Consider the following 12473-nt stretch of genomic DNA (forward strand, 5'->3'; position numbering starts at 1 on the left):
AGGCGGGGGGGAAGGAAGGGTTAGAGGGTCACTTCACAGGAAGGTGTGAAATCCTGTATATGGGTGTGTGTGTGTCTGTATGTGTGTGTGTGTGTGTGTGTGTGTGTGTGTGTGTGTGTGTGTGTGTTTATGTGTGTGTGCGCACGCTCGTGTGTATGTGTGCCCCCACTTCTAAGTATTCATACTGCTAATAAATATCAGTAGTAATACCTGTATTTCTAAAACTACCAACAGTGATTCTAGCACTTATCACTTCTACTTATAAAACACAGAAAGTAATTAGGTTGTAAAATTTAGCTTGTCTCAGCTTCTAGGAGTGTCTGACGTCACCCTCACTAGGCTTCCCCTCGCTAGGCTGCTCCTCGCTAGTCAACACTATCTTCACCTTATCTATGCTATTTCTGCTCTAATTCTGGTAATAACTTGCAGGAGTGAGTGACCAGTATCTAACAGTGACGCAAGACCAGGATTCAGAACCCCCAAAACAACCCCAACAGGTGAGTGATACTTAAACTGGCAGTGATGCGATGACAAGTTGCCAGATGCTGATGACGTAGTCGTACACACGCCTTCTATCACTATTTTGAAAATTCTTCACCCGTGATCTTTATAACCGTATATGCTCATGCATCCCGCGTCCATCAATGTCACTTATGATAGAATACACTTCACTTATATTGGAATACACTTCACATTCGGTGTTACACTTTATATGTATAATGTCACACAACTGTTGTGACATCACTGTTTCAGCAGGCCTACTGCCACCTTCCCTTGTTATATATTATATTTTTCCTTTCTACTTTTGCTTATTAACTTTTTCACTCTCACTGTATGGTGCCCCACATTTCACTTGTTATCCAATCTCTCGAAATTCTTGAACACCCGCTTCCACACTCACTTGAATCTTTGTATATTTGAATCTGTGTAGCAACAGAAGCCTACTAGCCACTAACGGTTTGACACTTTGAAATATTAAAGATTTCAGGCTTCCTCTCGACTTTTTTTAACTAATAACTCTGGTTATCACTCGTAGGATTGTTCACTGACGTTGTCACTACCACTGATTACTGCTAGCAGTTACTGCACGACTTAAAAACCACTAAAGTTCTCGGAGCCTTGTGACCCACGTCTGCTGACTGACTGTGTGTGTATATGTGTGTGTATGTGTGTGTACTCACCTAGTTGTACTCACCTAGTTGAGGTTGCGGGGGTCGAGTCCGAGCTCCTGGCCCCGCCTCTTCACTGATCGCTACTAGGTCACTCTCCCTGAGCCGTGAGCTTTATCCTACCTCTGCTTAAAGCTATGTATGGATCCTGCCTCCACTACATCACTTCCCAAACTATTCCACTTACTGACTACTCTGTGGCTGAAGAAATACTTCCTAACATCCCTGTGATATATCTGTGTCTTCAGCTTCCAACTGTGTCCCCTTGTTACTGTGTCCAATCTCTGGAACATCCTGTCTTTGTCCACCTTGTCAATTCCTCTCAGTATTTTGTATGTCGTTATCATGTCCCCCCTATCTCTCCTGTCCTCCAGTGTCGTCAGGTTGATTTCCCCTAACCTCTGCTCGTAGGACATACCTCTTAGCTCTGGGACTAGTCTTGTTGCAAACCTTTGCACTTTCTCTAGTTTCTTTACGTGCTTGGCTAGGTGTGGGTTCCAAACTGGTGCCGCATACTCCAATATGGGCCTAACGTACACGGTGTACAGGGTCCTGAATGATTCCTTATTAAGATGTCGGAATGCTGTTCTGAGGTTTGCTAGGCGCCCATATGCTGCAGCAGTTATTTGGTTGATGTGTGCTTCAGGAGATGTGCCTGGTGTTATACCCACCCCAAGATCTTTTTCCTTGAGTGAGGTTTGTAGTCTCTGGCCCCCTAGACTGTACTCCGTCTGCGGTCTTCTTTGCCCTTCCCCAATCTTCATGACTTTGCACTTGGTGGGATTGAACTCCAGGAGCCAATTGCTGGACCAGGTCTGCAGCCTGTCCAGATCCCTTTGTAGTTCTGCCTGGTCTTCGATCGAGTGAATTCTTCTCATCAACTTCACGTCATCTGCAAACAGGGACACCTCAGAGTCTATTCCTTCCGTCATGTCGTTCACAAATACCAGAAACAGCACTGGTCCTAGGACTGACCCCTGTGGGACCCCGCTGGTCACAGGTGCCCACTCTGACACCTCGCCACGTACCATTACTCGCTGCTGTCTTCCTGACAAGTATTCCCTGATCCATTGCAGTGCCTTCCCTGTTATCCCTGCTTGGTCCTCCAGTTTTTGCACCAATCTCTTGTGTGGAACTGTGTCAAACGCCTTCTTGCAGTGTATGTGTGTGTGTGTGTACTCACCTATTTGTACTCACCTATTTGTGGTTGCAGGGGTCGAGTCCTAGCTCCTGGCCCCGCCTCTTCACCGGTTGCTACTAGACCCTCTCTCTCCCCGCTCCATGAACTTTATCAAACCTCGTCTTAAAACTGTGTATGGTTCCTGCCTCCACTACGTCATTTTCTAGTCTATTCCACTGCCTTACAACTTTATGACTGAAGAAATACTTCCTACTATCTATCTGACTCATTTGTGTCTTCAACTTCCAATTGTGGCCTCTTGTTTCTGTGTCCCCTCCCTGGAACATCCTGTCCTTGTCCACCTTGTCTATTCCACGCAGTATTTTATATGTCGTTATCATGTCTCCCCTGACCCTCCTGTCCTCCAGTGTCGTCAGGCCGATTTCCCTTAATCTTTCTTCATAGGACATTCCCCTTAGCTCTGGAACTAACCTTGTTGCAAACCTTTGTACTTTCTCTAGTTTCTTGACGTGCTTTATCAAGTGCGGGTTCCAAACAGGTGCTGCATACTCCAGTATGGGCCTGACATACACGGTGTACAGTGTCTTGAATGATTCCTTACTAAGGTATCGAAATGCTGTTCTCAGGTTTGCCAGGCGCCCATATGCTGCAGCAGTTATCTGATTGATGTGTGCTTCCGGAGACATGCTCGGTGTTATACTCACCCCAAGATCTTTCTCCTTGAGTGAGGTTTGCAGTCTTTGGCCACCTAGCCTATACTCTGTCTGTGGTCTTCTGTGCCCTTCCCCTATCTTCATGACTTTGCATTTGGCAGGATTAAATTCGAGAAGCCAGTTGCTGGACCAGGTGTCCAGTCTGTCCAGGTCTCTTTGAAGTCCTGTCTGGTCCTCATCAGATTTAATTCTCCTCATTAACTTCACATCATCTGCAAACAGGGACACTTCTGAGTCTAACCCTTCCATCATGTCGTTCACATATACCAAAAATATGTGTATGTGTGTGTGTGTGTGTGTGTGTGTGTGTGTGTGTGTGTGTGTGTGTGTGTGTGTGTGTGTGTGTGTATGTGTGTGTGTGTACTCACATATTTGTACTCACCTATTTGTGGTTGCAGGGGTCGAGTCATAGCTCCTGGCCCCGCCTCTTCACTGATTGCTACTAGGTCCTCTCTCTCCCTGCTCCATGAGCTTTATCATACCTCGCCTTAAAACTATGTATGGTTCCCGCCTCCACTACTTCTCTTTCTAGGCTATTCCACGGCCTGACTACTCTATGACTGAAGAAATACTTCCTAACATCCCTTTGATTCATCTGAGTCTTCAACCTCCAATTGTGACCACTTGTGTCTGTGTCCCTTCTCTGGAACATCCCGTCTTTGTCCACCTTGTCTATTCCGTGCAGTATTTTATATGTCGTTATCATGTCTCCCCTGACCCTCCTGTCCTCCAGTGTCGTCAGGCCGATTTCCCTCAACCTTTCTTCGTAGGACAATCCCCGTAGCTCTGGGACTAGTCTTGTTGCAAACCTTTGCACTTTCTCTAATTTCTTGATGTGCATGACTAGGTGTGGATTCCAAACTGGTGCTGCATACTCCAGTATGGGCCTGACGTAAATGGTATACAGAGTCTTAAACGAATCCTTACTGAGGTATCGGAACGCTATCCGTAGGTTTACCAGGCGCCCGTATGCTGCAGCAGTTATCTGATTGATGTGCGCCTCAGGAGATATGCTCGGTGTTATACTCACCCCAGATCTTTTTCCTTGAGTGAGGTTTGCAGTCTTTGGCCATCTAAACTATATTGTGTCTGCGGTCTTCTTTGGCCTTCCCCAATCTTCATGACTTTGCATTTGGCAGGGTTAAATTCAAGGAGCCAGTTGCTGGACCAGGCTTGTAGCCTGTCCAGGTCTCTTTGTAGTCCTGCCTGATCCTCATCCGATTTGATTCTTCTCATTAACTTCGCATCATCTGCAAACAAGGACACTTCTGGGTCCATCCCTTCCGTTATTTCGTTCACATATACCAATAACAGCACAGGTCCTAGGACTGACCCCTGTGGAACCCCGCTTGTCACAGGCGCCCACTCTGACACCTCGTCGCGTACCATGACTCGTTGTTGCCTCCCTGTCAGGTATTCTCTGATCCATTGCAGTGCCTTTCCTGTTATGTGTGCCTGATCCTCTAGCTTTTGCAGTAACCTCTTGTGAGGAACTGTGTCGAAGGCCTTCTTGCAGTCCAAAAATATGCAGTCGATCCACCCCTCTCTCTCTTGTCTTACTTCTGTCACTTTGTCATAAAACTCTAGTAGGTTTGTGACACAGGATTTTCCTTCCCTGAAACCGTGCTGGTTTTCAATTATACACTTGTTTCTTTCCAGGTGCTCCACCACTCTTCTCCTGATGATCTTCTCCATGACCTTGCATACTATACATGTTAGTGATACAGGTCTGTAGTTTAGTGCCTCATGTCTGTCTCCCTTTTTAAAAATTGGGACTACATTTGCCATTTTCCATACCTCAGGGAGTTGCCCAGTTTCAAATGATGTGTTGAAGATCTTTGTTAATGGCTCACACAATATCTCTGCTCCCTCTTTAAGGACCCATGGAGAGATGTTGTCTGGTCCCACCGCCTTTGAGGTGTCAAGTTCGCATAGCAGCTTCTTCACCTCCTCCTTGGTTATATGTACCTCATCCAGCACTTGCTGGTGTGCCCCCCTGTTCTGATTTCCTGGAGTCCTACTGATTTCCACTGTAAATACCTCTTTAAATCTTGTGTTGAGCTCCTGACATACCTCTTGGTCGTTTCTTGTGAATTCCCCATCACCCTTCCTCAGTCTGATTACCTTGTCCTTGACTGTTGTTTTCCTCCTGATGTGGCTGTAAAACAGCTTCGGGTCAGTCTTTACTTTTGATGCTATGTCATTTTCATATTGTCTCCGAGCCTCCCTTCTTATCTGTGCATATTCGTTTCTGGCTCTTCGGCTGATTTCTTTATTTTCCTGAGTTCTCTGTCTTCTGTACCTTTTCCATTCTCTAGTACACCTAGTTTTTACCTCCCTACACATTTGGGTGAACCAAGGACTCGTTCTGTTCTTCCCATTATTTATATTTCCCTTGGGAACAAACCTCTCCTCTGCCTCCTTGCATTTTGTTGCCACATAGTCCATCATATCTTGTACTGGTTTTCCTGTCAGTTCCCTCTCCCACTGAATGTCTTGAAGGAAGTTCCTCATGCCTGAGTAGTTCCCCCTTTTGTAGTTTGGTTTTTCCCACCCTATTCCTGCTACTCTCTCCACTTGGAGCTCAACTATGTAGTCGAAGCACAGAACCACATGATCACTAGCTCCCAGGGGCCTTTCATACATGATACCCTCGATGTCCGAACTACTCATGGTGAATACAAGGTCCAGTCTTGCTGGTTCATCCTCTCCTCTCTCTCTGGTAGTGTCTCTAACATGTTGATGCATGAGGTTTTCCAGTACCACATCCATCATCTTGGCTCTCCATGTTTCGGGACCCCCATGGGGCTCCAGATTTTCCCAGTCAATCTCCTTGTGATTGAAATCACCCATAACTAGTAACTTTGCTCCCCCCATGTGTGCTCTCCTGGCCACCTCGGCTAGTGTGTCGATCATTGCTCTGTTGCTCTCATCATATTCTTCTCTTGGCCTCCTGCAGTTCTGTGGTGGGTTGTACATTACTGCAATTATCACCTTATGTCCCCCAGACTGGATTGTTCCTACTAAGTAGTCCCTTTCGCCCGTGCCATCCATTCCTTCCATTTTCTCAAAACCCCACTGGTTTTTAATGAGCAGTGCAACTCCTCCCCTTCTCCTCCCTCTGTCTTTCCTGAGGATTTGATATCCGGATGGAAAGATTGAATCTGTTATTCTTGTGAGTTTTGTTTCTGTCTGTGTACTCACCTATTTGTGGTTGCAGGGGTCGAGTCATAGCTCCTGGCCCCGCCTCTTCACTGATTGCTACTAGGTCCTCTCTCTCCCTGCTACATGAGCTATATCATACCTCGCCTTAAAACTATGTATGGTTCCCGCCTCCACTACTTCACTTTCTAGACTATTCCACGACTTGACTACTCTATGACTGAAGAAATACTTCCTAACATCCCTTCGATTCATCTGAGTCTTCAACTTCCAATTGTGACCTCTTGTGTCTGTGTCCCATCTCTGGAACATCCTGTCTTTGTCCACCTTGTCTATTCCGCGCAGTATTTTATATGTCGTTATCATGTCTCCCCTGACCCTCCTGTCCTCCAGTGTCGTCAGGCCGATTTCCCTCAACCTTTCTTCGTAGGACAATCCCCGTAGCTCTGGGACTAGTCTTGTTGCAAACCTTTGCACTTTCTCTAATTTCTTGACGTGCTTGACTAGGTGTGGATTCCAAACTGGTGCTGCATACTCCAGTATGGGCCTGACGTAAATGGTATACAGGGTCTTGAACGACTCCTTACTGAGGTATCGGAACGCTATCCGTAGGTTTGCCAGGCGCCCGTATGCTGCAGCAGTTATCTGATTTATGTGCGCCTCAGGAGATATGCTCGGTGTTATACTCACCCCCAGATCTTTTTCCTTGAGTGAGGTTTGCAGTCTTTGGCCATCTAAACTATATTGTGTCTGCGGTCTTCTTTGCCCTTCCCCAATCTTCATGACTTTGCATTTGGCAGGGTTAAACTCAAGGAGCCAGTTGCTGGACCAGGCTTGCAGCCTGTCCAGGTCTCTTTGTAGTCCTGCCTGATCCTCATCCGATTTGATTCTTCTCATTAACTTCACATCATCTGCAAACAAGGACACTTCTGAGTCTATCCCTTCCGTTATGTCGTTCACATATACCAAGAACAGCACAGGTCCTAGGACTGACCCCTGTGGAACCCCGCTTGTCACAAGCGCCCACTCTGACACCTCGTCACGTACCATGACTCGTTGTTGCCTCCCTGTCAGGTATTCTCTGATCCATTGCAGTGCCTTTCCTGTTATGTGTGCCTGATCTTCTAGCTTTTTCAGTAACCTCTTGTGAGGAACTGTGTCGAAGGCCTTTTTGTGTGTGTGTGTGTGTGTGTGTGTACTCACCTATTTGTACTCACCTATTTGTGGTTGCATGGGTCGAGTCCTAGCTCCTGGCCCCGCCTCTTCACCGGTTGCTACTAGGCCCTCTCTCTCCCCGCTCCATGAGCTTTATCAAACCTCGTCTTAAAACTGTGTATGGTTCCTGCCTCCACTACGTCATTTTCTAGGCTATTCCACTGCCTTACAACTCTATGACTGAAGAAATACTTCCTACTATCTATATGACTCATTTGTGTCTTCAACTTCCAATTGTGGCCTCTTGTTTCTGTGTCCCCTCCCTGGAACATCCTGTCCTTGTCCACCTTGTCTATTCCACGCAGTATTTTATATGTCGTTATCATGTCTCCCCTGACCCTCCTGTCCTCCAGTGTCGTCAGGCCGATTTCCCTTAATCTTTCTTCATAGGACATTCCCCTTAGCTCTGGAACTAACCTTGTTGCAAACCTTTGTACTTTCTCTAGTTTCTTGACGTGCTTTATCAAGTGCGGGTTCCAAACAGGTGCTGCATACTCCAGTATGGGCCTGACATACACGGTGTACAGTGTCTTGAATGATTCCTTACTAAGGTATCGAAATGCTGTTCTCAGGTTTGCCAGGCGCCCATATGCTGTAGCAGTTATCTGATTGATGTGTGCTTCCGGAGACATGCTCGGTGTTATACTCACCCCAAGATCTTTCTCCTTGAGTGAGGTTTGCAGTCTTTGGCAACCTAGCCTTGTCTGTGGTCTTCTGTGCCCTTCCCCTATCTTCATGACTTTGCATTTGGCAGGATTAAATTCGAGAAGCCATTTGCTGGACCAGGTGTCCAGTCTGTCCAGGTCTCTTTGAAGTCCTGCCTGGTCCTCATCAGATTTAATTCTCCTCATTAACTTCACATCATCTGCAAACAGGGACACTTCTGAGTCTAACCCTTCCGTCATGTCGTTCACATATACCAAAAATAGCACTGGTCCTAGGACCGACCCCTGTGGGACCCCGCTCGTCACAGGTGCCCACTGTGATACATCATTACGTACCATGACTCGTTGTTGCCTCCCTGTCAGGTATTCTCTGATCCATTGCAGTGCCCTTCCTGTTATATGCGCCTGATGCTCTAGCTTCTGCACTAATCTCTTGTGAGGAACTGTGTCAAAGGCCTTCTTGCAGTCCAAGAAGATGCAATCAACCCACCCCTCTCTCTCTTGTCTTACTTCTGTTATTTTATCATAAAACTCCAGAAGGTTTGTGACACAGGATTTGCCTTCCGTGAATCCGTGCTGGTTGGCATTTATACTCCTGTTCCGTTCCAGGTGCTCCACCACTCTCCTCCTGATAATCTTCTCCATAATTTTGCATACTATACACGTCAATGACACAGGTCTATAGTTTAGTGCCTCTTTTCTGTCTCCTTTTTTGAAAATGGGAACTACATTTGCCGTCTTCCATACCTCAGGTAGTTGCCCAGTTTCCAGGGATGTGTTGAAGATTGTGGTAAGTGGTACACACAACATATCTGCTCCCTCTCTAAGGACCCATGGAGAGATGTTGCCCTGGCAGTCTTCAAGCTGGCACTGGACAAGCACCTAAAGTCGGTTCCTGATCAGCCGGGCTGTGGCTCGTACGTTGGTTTGCGTGCAGCCAGCAGCAACAGCCTGGTTGATCAGGCGCTGATCCACCAGGAGGCCTGGTCACAGACCGGGCCGCGGGGGCGTTGACCCCCGAAACTCTCTCCAGGTAAACTCCAGGTCCCATTGCCTTTGAGGTATCGATGTCCCTTAGCAGTTTCTTCACCTCCTCCTCATCTGTATGTATGTCGTCCAACACTTGTTGGTGTATTCCTTGTTGGTGTCCCCATCTGGTCTGTCCCCCCAGAGTCCTTCCTGTCTCTACTGTAAATACTTCCTTAAATCTCGTGTTGAGCTCCTCACATACCTCTTGATCGTTTCTTATGAGTTCTCCACCTTCTTTCCTCAGCCTTATCACCTGGTCCTTGACTGTTGTCTTCCTCCTAATGTGGCTATACAGCAGTTTCGGGTCAGATTTGACTTTCGATGCTATGTCGTTTTCATACTGTCGCTGGGCCTCCCTCCTTATCTGCGCATACTCGTTTCTGGCTCTTCTACTAATCTCCTTGTTTTCCTGGGTCCTATGCCTCCTGTACCTTTTCCATTCTCTGTTGCACTTAGTTTTTGCCTCCCTACACCTTCGGGTAAACCAAGGACTCGTTTTGGTCTTCCTATTATTTCTGTTTCCCTTGGGAACAAAACTTTCCTCTGCCTCCTTGCACTTTGTTGCCACATATTCCATCATCTCGTTTACTGATTTTCCTACCATTTCTCTGTCCCACTGAACCTCCTGCAGGAAGTTTCTCATACCTGTGTAGTCCCCCCTTTTATAGTTTGGCCTGTCCCCTTCAGTTCCTGTTACCTTCTCCACTTGTAACTCTACTATATAGTCAAAACTCAGAACCACATGATCGCTAGCTCCAAGGGGCCTCTCGTAAGTGATGTCCTCAATGTCTGAACTGCTCAGGGTGAACACAAGATCCAGTCTTGCTGGCTCATCCTCCCCTCTCTCTCTGGTTGTGTCCCTGACATGTTGATGCATGAGGTTTTCAAGTACCACATCCATCATCTTGGCTCTCCATGTTTCGGGACCCCCATGTGGCTCCAGGTTTTCCCAGTCGATCTCCCTGTGGTTGAAATCGCCCATTACCAGTAACTTTGCTCTGCTCGAGTGAGCTCTTCTTGCCACCTCAGCCAGTGTGTCCACCATCACCCTGTTGTTTTCTTCGTACTCCTCTGTGTGTGTGTGTGTGTGTGTGTGTGTGTGTGTGTGTGTGTGCGTGTGTGTGTGTGTGTGTGTGTGTGTGTGTGTGTGTGTGTGTGTTTGTGTGTGTGTGTGAGTGTGTACTCACCTATTTGTGGTTACAGGGGTCGATTGATAGCTCCTGGCCCCGCCTCTTCACTGGTCACTGCTGGGTCACTCTTTCCCTGCTCCATGAGCTTCATCATACCTCGTCTTAAAACTATGTATGGTTCCTGCCTTCACTACGTCACTTTCCGAGCTATTTCACTTTCTGACAACTCTATGACTGAAGAAATACTTCCTAACACCCCTGTGACTCATAGGAGTCATCAATTTCCAAATGTGACCCCTTGTTTCTGTGTCCCATCTCTGGAACATCCTGTCTTTGTCTACCTCGTCAATTCCTAGCAGTATTTTATATGTCGTTATCATGTCTCTCCTAACTCTCATGTCCTCCAGTGTCGTCAGGCCGATTTTCCTTAACCTTTCTTCGTAGGACAATCCCCTTACCTCTGGAACTAACTTTGTTGCAAACCTTTGCACTTTCTCTAATTTTTTGACATGCTTGACCAGGTGTGGGTTTCAAACTGGTTCTGCATACTCCAGTATGGGCCTGACGTACACGGTGTACAGTGTTTTGAACGATTCCTTACTAAGGTATCGGAACGCTATTCTCAGGTTTGCCAGGCGCCCGTATGCTGCAGTAGTTATCTGATTGATGTGCGCCTCAGGAGATGTGCTCGGTATTATACTCACCCCAAGATCCTTTTCTTTGAGTGAGGTTTGCAGTCTTTGGCCACCTAGCCTGTACTCTATCTGTGATCTTCTTTGCCCTTCCCCGATCTTGACTTCACATTCAGCGGGGTTAAATTCGAGGAGCCAAGACACCTGGACCAAGCTTCCAGCTTGGCCAGGTCTCTTTGTAGTCCTGCCTGATGCACATTCGATTTAATTCTCCTCATTAACTTCACATCATCTGCGAACAAGGACACTTCCGTCAAGTCATTCACATATACCAAACACAGCTCTGGTCCTAGGACTGACCCCTGTGGAGCCCCGCTCATCACAGGCGCCCACTTTTACACCTCGTCACGTACCATGACTCGTTGTTGCCTCCTTGTCAGGTATTCTCTGATGTATTGCAGTGCCTTCCCTGTTATGCATGCCTGACCCTCTAGCTTTTGCACTAGCTTCTTGTGAGGAACTGTGTCGAAGGCCTTCTTACAGTCCAAGAAGATGTAATCTACCTACCCCTATTTATTGTGTCTTGCTTCCGTTACCTGTCATAAATCTCCAATGGGTTTGTGACACAGGATTTGCCTGCCCTTGAACCATGATGGTTGTCGTTCATCAGCTTGTTCCTTTCTATGTGCTCCACCACTCTCCTCATAATCTTCACCATGATTTTGTATACTATACATGTCAGTGACACTAGTCTGTAGTTTAATGACTCGTGTCTATCTCGTTTCATAAAAATTTGGGCTACATTTGCCACCTTCCATACTTCAGGTAGTTGCCCAGTTTCAATGAATGTGTTAAAGATTTTTGTAAGTGGCACACACAACGTCTCTGCTCCCTCTCTAAGGACCCACAGAGAGATGTCTGATCTCACTGCCCTTGAGGCATCAACTTCACAGAGCAGCTTCTTCACCTCCTCCTCAGTTGTGTGTATTTCATCCAGCACTTGTTGGTGTATCTCTTGTTGGGGTATACCCCTATTCCGACTTCCTGGAGTCTTTCCTGTCTCTACTGTGAACACTTCTTTAAATCTCATATTGAGCTCCTCACATACTTCTTGGTCCTTTATTGTGAATTCCCTACCTTCCTCCCTCAGCCTGATTACCTGATCAGTTGACTGTTGTTTTCCTCCTGATGTGGCTATACAACAGTTTCAGGTCAGACTTGACTTTTGATGCTGTGTCATTTTCGAATGATCCATGTGCCTCCCTTATCTGTGCATATTCGTTTCTGGCTCTTCAACTAATCTCTTAATTTTCCTGGGTCCTTTGTCTTCTGTATTTTTTCCACTCTCAAGCACAATTAGTTTTTGCCTATCTACACATTTGGGTGAACCAAGGACTCATTCTGGTCTTTCCATTATTTCTGTTTCCCTTGGGAACAAGCCTCTCCTCAGCGTCCTTGCATTTTTTTTGTCACATAGTCCCATCATTTCGTTTGCTGATTTTCCTACCAGTTTTCCTTCCCACTGTACCTCTTGCAAGAAGTTGCTTATGTCTGTGTAGTTCCCCCTTTCGTAGCTTGGCTTTTCCCATCCTACTCCTGTTACTCTCTCCATTTATA

At 46.6% G+C, this 12473-nt stretch overlaps 1 protein-coding gene across 1 annotated transcript in view; it reads left to right on the top strand.

The window, feature by feature from the left end:
* The first annotated feature begins 206 nt into the window (after positions 1-206).
* The window catches only part of LOC128699681 (apolipoprotein D-like), a 42442-nt gene continuing 30175 nt past the window's right edge, over positions 207-12473 (top strand). The window contains exon 1 of the mRNA XM_070099447.1: positions 207-497. The gene's annotated coding sequence lies outside the window, so the exon portion shown is untranslated. The remainder of the gene's footprint in view (positions 498-12473) is intronic.

This window comes from Cherax quadricarinatus, chromosome 67 (genome assembly GCF_038502225.1).
Source record: "Cherax quadricarinatus isolate ZL_2023a chromosome 67, ASM3850222v1, whole genome shotgun sequence".
Lineage (NCBI taxonomy): Eukaryota > Metazoa > Arthropoda > Malacostraca > Decapoda > Parastacidae > Cherax > Cherax quadricarinatus.